Here is a 10,860-nt window from a genome sequence, read left to right as displayed (position 1 = left end):
TGCTTCATTGACCGGCAGCGAGGCGGCTGCCTGTGCCGCTCGGGTCAGCCAAGTGGTCTTGAGGGTCACAATGCGGGTCTGGACAGTCTGCCAAAGGGTGGTATAGGCGGACACAAGTTCCAGCAACTGCTTCAGCTGGGGCTGCTGCTTGGTCCTGGTCTTGGCCTCCTGGGCCAGGTTATCCGCCTGCTGGACATGCTGCTGGGCGTCCTGCAGCTTCTTCTCCAGGCTCTCCAGTCGTTGGAGCACAGCTTTGGGCTGCGCCTTTGAGGTCTGCTGATCCTCCACGCTTGGCAATTGTTCCAGGGCCTTTTGTATGGCATTCAGGGAGTTGGTGGCCTCCAGTTGGGCGTTGTTGAACTCTCGCATTAGCTTGGCATCCTTGTCGATGGCATCCAAGAGGGCATGACAGCGTGGCGTCAGCTGGCGCCACATGCTCACCATTACCTTGGTGGGCAGTGTCAGTTTCTGGATGTTCTCCGGCTCCACGCCAGCCTCATGGTCAGCTTGGCATAGATCTGCTCCAGCTGGCGAAGATTCACCGACTGGCTTTCCAGCTCCTCCAGCTTGGCTCTCAGTTCCTGCTGGCGCTCCTCCAGCTTAGGCTTGCTGTGGGACTTCTGATCTCGCTCAAAGCCGGCAATTTGGCTTTCCTGTTTTCCCAGCCAGTTTTTGTGCTCGGCAGTGAGCTTGATGAGCTGCTGGAGAAGATTCCAAATGGTCAGGATGCGAGCCTTGCGTTCCGCCGACTGGCTGCACACATTCTTCCAGCGCTGCTCCAGATTCTGAGCTGATGCAGCTAGTCCGGAAGTGTTCACCTGCGTGCGCCAGCTGGTCCGCGTCGTTGAGGAGCATCTCTACGAGATTTAGGACCTCGCCCACATTGCTGCTGTGGTGCTCAATGGAGCGCTGGATTTGCTCATGCTCCTTTAGCTTGGCCTCGATCACATTCGGTGTGTAGCTCTCGAAGCTCAGGGGTTTGTCCAGTTGGGACTCCCACTTCGAAGAGCCAGGCGCGAATCAGGGCGATTCGCTCCTCCAGCCGGAGAAGTGTCATCTTCAGCTCGCCTATCTTGGTGGCCTTCTGCTTGGCCAAATACTTGAGACGCTGCCAGCGATCGATGAGGGAGTCACTCTGCTGCTGCACCTGGGATCGCACTTCTGGCTCGGAGTAGAGGCTGAGCAGTTCCCTGCTGGTGGATAGCAGCCACTCGCGTTCCTTGTCCCTCAGCTGCAGCTCGGAGTTTACTTGCTGCTCCAGCTGCTTGGCTGCCTGTTCGGGATTCGTCATGGCAGTGACATCAGCCTCCTTTTCCACACGCTGCTCCAAACGCTGCAGCCACTGGGAGATGCGATCGTATCGGATTTGATAGTTGGACAGTAGGGAAAGCCGCTCCTCAATGGAGTTGATCAGGTTGGCCAGCTGGTAGTCCAGATCGGCGTGCTGCTGCCAGAGCAGCCAGTTCCGTTGGCGAATGGTCTTCATGTCGTGGGGACTGATGCACTCCTTGAGCTCCTCCTGGGTCACAGTGAGACTCTCCAGCGCGGAGACTTGGGCACCAAGTTGGACCCTCTGCGCACGTAGGGATCCCAGAAGTTGCTCAATGGCCGCCGGTTGAGTGGGCAGGGATTCGCTGTTGGCATCCAAGAGCTTCTGAGCTGCGCCGAATTCCTGCTGCAACTGGTTCACTCGCTGCTCGTAGCTGTCCGATAGCTGGGTGACGCGCTGCAGGAATCCTTGCCAGGTCTTGAGCGCCGCACGGAGATTGCTGATTCGCTGGCCAATGCTGGCCTGCTCCATTCGCATGGCGGTGGCCAGCGCGTCGTCACAGTGCCTGGCCAGCTCCTGCTGCTGCTCCTGCAATGCCTTGCTCTGCTGTTCTCCCTGCTCCAGCTGCTGAATCATCGCATCCAAGCGGTGCTTCAGGTGGGGCACTCGCTTCAGGTGAATGTAGCGCAGTTGGAGGGCATTGCGCTCCGCTTCCCGTTGACGCAGCCAGTCCAAGAGGGCCGCCAGCTGCTGGCGGTAGGCATTCCAGCCACTCACCCGCCGTTCCAGCTCACCATTTCGCTGCATGATCCGCGAGAGGGTTTCATTGTGCAGGTTGGTCAGTGCCTTGTACTGCTCCGATAGCTCCGATTCCAGTGGCGTTTCGGAAAGCACACTCTGCTGCGAGATGAGCAGGTTCTGGTGAATGGCGCACAGCTGCTGCTGCTCACGCAGGCTGCTGTAATCCTCGGGTATGGCGCAGGACAGGAAGGACTGGACGTGCTGCAGGTACTGCCGCCACAATCGCAGTGCCTCCGAACTGTTTTGGCTGCGGGCGAGTCGCGTGGACAGGCGATGGTACTCCTGGAAGGTGTCCTGGAATATCTTCTGCCACAGGGCCAGAACCTCCAGGATGCCGTCATCATCGCTGCCGGCCACCGATGGCGCCACTTCGCTGTTCTGATGGCGCTCCTTCAGCTGACGCAGCTGCTCTTCCGTTCGCGCCAAAGTCTGGAGATGCGCTCGCAAAGCGGCCAGCTGCTCCTCGCTCTCCTTGGGCGTTTGTGGTGCCTCTCGGGCCATGTCCTGCAAGGAAACAAACCCAAATATCATTATTTATTCATACGCAGCGGTCAGCTCTTAGCATTCTTCGTGCATCGCTAATTGGCCTGACCCCAATATGGTTGCTCGGATGTCTCCGGTTACCATTCGACCGCTGTCCACTGCATGGCTTCCACGACAATGGATTTCGGTGTGGCCCACTGCAACTCTTTCCGCCAACTGGCAATGACCTCATGCCAACGACACGCGCTCCCAGTGGCCAACTTCAATTGTCTGACGGGGGCCAAAGTGGGCGGTGGAGTTGGCTTGGGAGTGGAAAGGGGCGGGGGAACGCCAAACTGGTTGGCATGTGCCATGCAAATGAGCCCACCGTGGAGCAAGGTGGTTGGAAAGTTCCATCAAAAATGCCCAGTTTGGTACGTTAATTTGTTAGGCACTTGCATCTGATCAAAGAAATCGTTTGCTTATATTTTTTGAATGAATCGTTAATCCAACCAAGCTTCCGTTTATTTGCATGGTGCTTGTGATAGAGCTTCATAGCTCTTAAAAAAGCGCTTATCAAATAATTTAGTTTCAGTTATTTCATAGAGTGCTCAGCTTCCGTTCCTTAGGGAAGTGATAAATGATTTGTTTGATAAATAATAGTTTGTTTTTAGTCCACCATAACTTTCCTAACCACAAAGACCAAAGCAAAGGCCGTACATCCTTATATCCCTAAGGTCATCAAATATTTACCATCCTTCCCACAGGGCAAGTGTCAATTACGATTTTATAAGTTTTCACTGAGGAACCGTACTCTAAAAATTTATATTCGCGCCTCTTATCAATCAATAATGATGGGGAGGAGCACTGGGACCACGGTGGGTGGGCTGCCAGCCACGGTACACAAAAACTTTTTCAACTTTTAACCCACTTAAAATAGCATGTCCTTCGTATTGGATTAACAACTACAAGCCACAAGCACAACAAAAACACCTGCCGGCTAATCGGTATACGTTAGTGTGGGAATTTCCACACGCCAAAGCCAAACTGGCATATGCAGAATATCCATCAATTCGACGCCACAATCGATAGCTGGTCAGGATGGCTGGGTCTAATCCCAGCGAGATACACGCCGTGTGCTACCATGATTTCATTGATTTCATTCATTTCGATCCCTCGATCACTCACCTGCTGCACATTGCTGAAGTAGGCCTTGGCCAGAGTCACCTCCTTGTCGAGCTCCTTGCGCTCCTTGTCCTGCGTCTCGGCCACGTTGGCCAGCGTGGTGATGGCATCCTTGCACTCGGCCAACCGCTGGCCCAGTGCGTCCAGCTCGCCCTGCATGAGGGCCGAGGCATCCAGGCCCACATCGGCGGCGATCTTGGCCACAATGTCGCGCAGCTCCAAGATTCTGTCATTCTGGGTCGTCAGGTTGTCTTGGCACACCTGTGCGAATGTAGAGAGATGGAGAGCAAATCAGCTAATGAAGACCAGGGTCCACTCAATTAACACGTGTTTGTTCTCCCAAACAAGTTATTAGTTTAAATGCCCCCCAAACAGCAGTCAGCTATCATCTATCATTCCCCTTTGCCATTTGCCAACTATTTCTAATGTTTTCCTTACTTTCTCGCCAGCGAAAAGCTCTTTCTGAATGAAACAAGCCCCAATTACATGGGATGCCCGGCGAAATGTCACTGGTTTATATTTAACTCGACGACGGAAAGTATTTAGCTCAAGCCCGGCCGGGCTGGCGTTCCATTTCGTGCCGCAGACCCTTATCATTGTGATGTCGAGTGCATTTCCCTGCTCGGCAATTGTAATTAGGGCCGCGGTTTTTCAATTCGGGGGAAAGCGGTCGCCACTTGCTAAGTTCTCTAATTCTTTGTAATGCGTGCCCTATGATATCATCTGCCAAGTATTTGGCGATGCTTTATCACGGCGCTAGATGAGCAAACAAACGCTTAGGGAAGTGACATTGAATACCAACATAGATTAAGTATTAAGAAATGGATTTGACTATCTTTCAACATGTATCTTCTTTCGGAGCTCTAGGCATTTGCGGACCTGTTCCCGCTGTTCTTCGACTGCTGATAAAGCTGCTATGTGTGTATATAAGACTACATATAATATAGGAAAATATAGCAGCAGGGTTGATAAACCCTCCTGTGTGAAATGACAGTTGGCTGTCCGAAAATATAATTACAACACCAACGAGTATAATATAATGACCCTAATGATCAATAAACACAAACGGCGAGCCGAGTATGCGTAAATTTTTTAAGTAAATGCCGCAGAAGAAATTCGTACGTCGATGTCGGTTTATTTACCCAAATCATAATTTATGACACAAACACAGCGGACCAAGTTAACTCGCATGTGTACATATACGGCGGAACTATTACGAACCCATTACATTGACGCGCCCAAAAAAATTGATAGGGCGAGCACTACGGAGAAAATCAATGTAATTACTAGGGTGGAACACCCGCGGCTCTAGTGGCCAATTAAAGAGCCCCGTTCTGTCCCAGTTTGCCGCCAAAAGGAATGTGCACAGTCCACCCAAGTTGGCTTCATTAGTGATAAACTATACAGATCCTCCTATCTAGATATCTTAATTTCTCAAAAGATTAAAAAAACTTACAGGAAATGTGTCGTCAGAGTTATGAATACTAAGAATAATATTATGATGTTGAAAAAGAATAACCTGATTATATTTGTATTTGGAATGCACAGATATTAGCCGATTTTCTGTGCCCGTTCAATGGTCTTTTCCGGTTCGATTTTACCCATGTGACAACCAGGTCGTTGGCATCACTGTCGCCCACACGCGATACACATCACTCATACGACCCGTTGCCGGACGGGTCACGGCATTTGGGGGGCACACTCACCTTGGCGTGCTGCAGGGCATCCAGGGGCTGCTCCAGCGACTTGACCGTATCCATCTGCTGGTCAATGGAGCTTCTTAACGGCCGCGGAGGCGTTGCGGTACTTGTCCCACAGTTCGACGGCTCTTTGGTAGCGGGTTCGCAGCTGCTGCAGGTTCTCGCTGGTGTCATTCCAGGCGACTACCGCCTCCTGGACAGCGGACTCGATCTGCCTCCACAATCTGGACATCGCAGCTCTCGATCAGCGGCTTGGCGGCGCCCTTCAGCTCATCGATCAGTTGCTCGCGGTTCTGTAGATCGCCAGCCAGTCCCTGCGTTGGGTTAGTTTACCCGGTTAAAGATAGATTAGTCTAGTTGTATGTGGGATTGCGACCGCGACGGGAGATACGCGCTCGGTTCGAAGTTAACGTCAACTGCGGCCACGATGAACTTGCAACGTAAAGAGCCCCACATGCGGCGGGAGCTTACGAAAAGCTTGGGGAAAGTTCGACGGCGGACAGCTTTTTAACATTACATTCAACCCGAATTACCGTAAATTACATGGGAAGCTTTTCTCGATTTCGAAATTACAACGACTAAATTGAATAATAATGTAACTTTTATTTTAAAATTTGGTTTTAGAATCTAGAAAATATTTTCTCTTGTTTTAATCACAGAACAAGATAGCTGTTTTCGACTCGAATGCCGGAAAATGATTGGTGCGCGTCGCAAAAATGTTGCTGATTTTGTACTGATTTTCCCCTGGGAAAACCAAGCGATAAGCAGTTCCGCTTGGCAGGTAGCGAGTTATGGAACAGGCAGCAAGATACGAACGTATCTGAGATACAAATCGATCCCTAACCGCGCCCGTCAACAAAGTCATAAAATGGAGGGCGGAAAACTTACCTCCAAACGTTCCGTGGCCTTGCGAAGGCGCTCGTAGTCGACTTGACCGTGCACCCGGATGAGCTCCATCATGAAATCGGTTTCCTGCACGGATCCGTGGACCAACTCCAGCTGACGCTCATAGCGCAGCCAGACGGCCAGTCGGCTTCGCAGGATGGCCATAATGTTGGTGCACTTGCTCTCGAGGAAGGCGTGGTCGTCCTGCAGTTGGGAGATGTCCCTCTCCAACTTGACCGGCGAAAACGGACATCTTGAGGCGCATGGGCAGGGTGTGGAGCATCTGGCGGATGCGCATGATCTCCTGCCAGCTGATCACCAGCTCCTCGCCGGCGGCCTGGCAATCGGCGACGGCCTTTTCGAGGACATCTGCTCCCTGGCGCTCGGCGGCTTCACATTCATCCAGTATGACCGAGATCTTGGCCTGGTGCTTGCGTTGATTGCTAATGCCCTCCTGGATGGCCTGCAGCTGGTCGCGCAGCACAGATGCACCCTCCAGCTCCTCGGCAATCTGGGTGCTTATCTTGTGGGAGAGCGAGAACAGCTCACCCACTTTTTCCGGCTCAATGGCGGGCTCCTGCAGTCCAATCCTGCCCAGCTCGTTGCCAATGAATCCGACGCGAGTGCGAAGTACTTGGACTCGCTCGATGTACAGGCAGAGCTCCTCCTCGTTCTTGATGACACCCTTCATGCTGGTCATGGTCAGGTAGATCTCCTGCAGCTCTCGCTCCACCATTTTGAGTTTCTCGTCCGCGGGCACATCCTCCGACGACAGGCACTCCACAATGTTGTGCTGGATGAGCTCGATGGCCTGGGCCACGGCCTGCCAGCGATCCTCCAGCTGGGCATGGAACTGCCGCTGAAGCATCTCGTCGGCCAACGGGATGACCTGCAGGGACTTCTCAAAGCTCAGACCCGTATCGGTTCTCACATTATTGTGCAGCTCGAAACGGGCCTTGATCTCCCAGAATTGACGCATGTGCTCGATGGGCTGGTGAGTGGGCTGCGAGGGTATCTGAATGTTCCTCAGTTCCTGCTCCGCCTCGCGCACAAAGGCCTCCAGCTTATCCGTTTGCTGTTCGTACTGCACCCAGATTTCCTTGAAGACCAGAAGGCGGTGAAGGTAGAGAGCAACTTCCTCGCGCAGTTTGAGTAGCACTATCAGTGCCTCATTGGTTTCCTCCACGAGATTGGGCGCCTGCACCAAATGCTGCAACTTGTTGGCGATTCCCGAAAGCTGTGTCATTTTCACATAGTGATGTGAGATGTCATTGCTCAGGGATTGGTACAGGGTGGTATACTGATCGTAGTCCGCGGAGGTTACGGCAGACAGGTCGGGAACTCGTTGCTGAGCCACCTGGAGCCACTGTAGTTCATCCCGCATGCCCTTCTCCAGCACAGTCCAGCGGGAGGCAGCTTGCACCAGTTTGGAGGACCTTTCGGATGCCTTGTCCAGCAGACTGGTAGCCCTGTTGTAGAGCTCCTTGTGCAGCTCCGAGTGCTTCTCGCGGGTCTCACTGTCGATGTTCTCCTCCAGGGATTCCAACATGGCACGACAGTGGCTGAGATTTACGAAGAACTTCCTCTGCTTCTGCACCTCGTTGTTTAGCTGCTCGAGGGAACTGGAAACTATTGGGCTCTCCACCAGCTTGTCGGCCAGAACCGTGATTTTGGTGAACTCTTTGAGGGTCTGCTCGTACTCCTCCGCCAGCGATTGAAGTTGAAGGACGCGCTCCCGCTCCGCCTGAATGTTGTTGGCAATATTCTTGCTGGTCTCGAAGGCATTGTGCACATCCTGCGGCATCTTCTTGCCTGGGAAGTCGCGCTGGAAGGCTCGGGCATTTTGACAGAGCTGCGCAAGCTGCTGCTGTGCCGCCTCATGCTGCTGCTCCAACTCGTCCAACTGGGCTAGTTTGGCGGACAAGGGATACTCCTGATTGATCAGAAGATCGTAGCTCTGCTGCAGCTCGGCCAAAACGGAGGACACGTTGTACAGAAGTGCCTCGAAGCTGTGCCACTTCTCCAGATCATTGCTGTCCTGCACCTGGTTCTGCTGTGTCACCTGCTCCACTGCATCCACATGCTCCTTCAGGCTATCCACGCATTGCAGCAACTCTGGTTCCGGTTCGGTCTTGGACAATTGTCGCTCGAGTTGGCCGACATTTTGCTTGATGGTGCTAAGCTCGTCGTTGAGTTGGTTGTAGTTGTCCAGCTTCTCCTCGGAGGGTCCCTCGTTGGAGTTTTGCCTGATGAGGTACACGCGGTATTCGATGGTTTCCAACCAAGTTGATACCTTCTCGATGACCGTGATCACAGTGGTTTGAATCACAGTCTTGTCACCATTTTTAATGGCAGCATCGAGATCCTGCAGACCTTCGTTGACCTCCAGGATGCGTTGCTCAGTGGGCAGTTCCTTAATCTGTTCAGACAAGGTGGCCAAGTGGAGCACATTGCTCAGTGGAGTGGCTTGTTGGGGCGACGCCTGCTTGAGCTGCTTGATGCGGTCACCGATGGCCTCCTTGGTGGAAATCAGGATTGGCTGCTGGGTCAGTTGCTGTTGTCCCGGATAGTGCTGCAAGCTCTCGCTCATAATCAGAGCCTGGGAGAGTTCAATGGGTGTCTTATCCACACTGGTGGTGGCACTGAACCAAATGTTGTGGGGCTCGCCACTCAGATTGTCCGGTCCCGGGGTGATGGGCACCACCAGCTCCTCCGTGGGTGAGCCCACCTCTTCGATGGTCACCGCTGAGGACGTGTGTCCTGCTCCGGATCGTTTGCTCTGCTGGGACGCAATCAGTACCTTGTTCTGCTCAGTAATGTGCACTGGCAGATCGGGGGTACTCATCGTAGACAGTGGTCTTGGTGATTTGAAGCTGAACTCTTTGAGATTTGGGCGCTTCCACATCTTCGGATTCGATGGGAGTCTCTACCACGGGTGTCACATGAGGCACATCTTCAATCTGCTGGTTGGTGGATACCACAATACCTGACTCTGTTAGCAGCTCCGGTGCGATTTCAACGGTCACACTGATCTGTGGCTCCTCTGGCAGCTGCTGCTCCACTTCAGGCACATTCTGCTTCTTTTTCTTGTCCTTCTTGGACTTTTTGTCCTGCTTGGGCAGCTGCATGGTCTGCGTGTATTCATAGACCGTCGGCTCCGCCACGGATGTATCCGAATCAGCGGGAATGGCCACAGTGGTCTTGACCTCCAGTTCGTAGGGCTCCGAGACGGAAATCGAAGTGGCTGTCAGAGAGTTATCATCCAACGAAACGGGTTGCTCATCGCCACGGGGCGTGGTTTGCATCTCACCATCAGCCACCTGCACAAGTTCCACGGTTGAGGTCTCTTCATGGACAGCTCCTGGTTTAATGACTTCCGCTTGTTCCCTTGGCTCCGGAGTGGTTGTCTGGACATGGGTCTCCGTGGTTGTGGTGGTTTCAGTCACGGTAGATTGTTCGCTTGTGCGAACTGGCAGATCGGTAGTCATATCCTTGACCAAATCCTGCACCAGAGATTCCACCACGTCACTGCTGCCTGCCTCTGGTGCGCGAGGAGAGTCCTTTGGAGTGGTCTGCAGCTCCTTCTCGATGGTGGTGGTCACGGTAGTTTGGCTGGAGATCTCTACCGTTTCAGCTGGCTGGCCACTCACATCGGTTTGCATCTCAGTGGTGGATATCTCCACGACCACCGGCTGCTCCTCATTGCGCGGAGTGGTTTGTGCTTCAGTCTCCGTTATCTCAACAATCAGGGTTTGCGATTCATTCTCCTGGTTGTCCGGCTGCACCTCCAGACTCGTCTGCACTGCAGTCTCGTCCAGCTTGGGTTGATGCTGCGGCGAAGTTTGCACGGATTTAATATCCTGTTCGACTTCCGGCTTTTCAGTGGGCGAGGGAACACGCGGTGTTGTCTGTTGTTCCTCGTCCTCGACCAAAGCCAACTCAACCACCTCAGTGGGAATGACCAGCTCAACCATTGGCGCACGTGGCGACTCCGATGATGAGGAAACAACGGCATCCTCCACAATCTTCACCTTCGTGTCAGTCTCAATGCTGGACAAATCGCTATCGGGACTGATCTCAGCAATGGACTCATGACGCACGGCATCGCGTGGTGAATCCTCCGGAGAAAACGGGCACATCAGAGCTCACCTCAGGCTCCTTAACGCCAATGGCTTCCGGCTCAGTCTCCTGTTCTTGCTCGAGCTCCTCCTCGTGTTTGGTATCTCTTCTCTTCTTTTTCTTTCGACGCCGCTTGGCGTCGGCGACGGGAGCAGCTGCGGTCTCAATGATGGTCATGCTAACCTTGCCGGTGGTGGGAGATGCGGCATCCTCTTCGTTGGTGCTTTCCGTGCCCAGGACAACCTTCAGCACACCAGCGCCATTGTCCTCCAGAGAGGGTGCTGTGATTTGGAAGGTTTTCTGTGGCGCCGCTGAGGCTGCGGCCTCTCCAGAGATGAAGAGTTGCGTGGCGGCTCGCAGATCGATTTGACCAGGAGCTGGTTGTTTCCCAACAACGAGCTCTTCGGGCTCAACAATGTCAGTGGTTACTTGCTCCAG

This window comes from Drosophila erecta, unplaced genomic scaffold (genome assembly GCF_003286155.1).
Source record: "Drosophila erecta strain 14021-0224.00,06,07 unplaced genomic scaffold, DereRS2 tig00000075-arrow-arrow-pilon, whole genome shotgun sequence".
NCBI classification, from domain to species: domain Eukaryota; kingdom Metazoa; phylum Arthropoda; class Insecta; order Diptera; family Drosophilidae; genus Drosophila; species Drosophila erecta.
Note: the sequence above shows the minus strand (reverse complement) of the source record.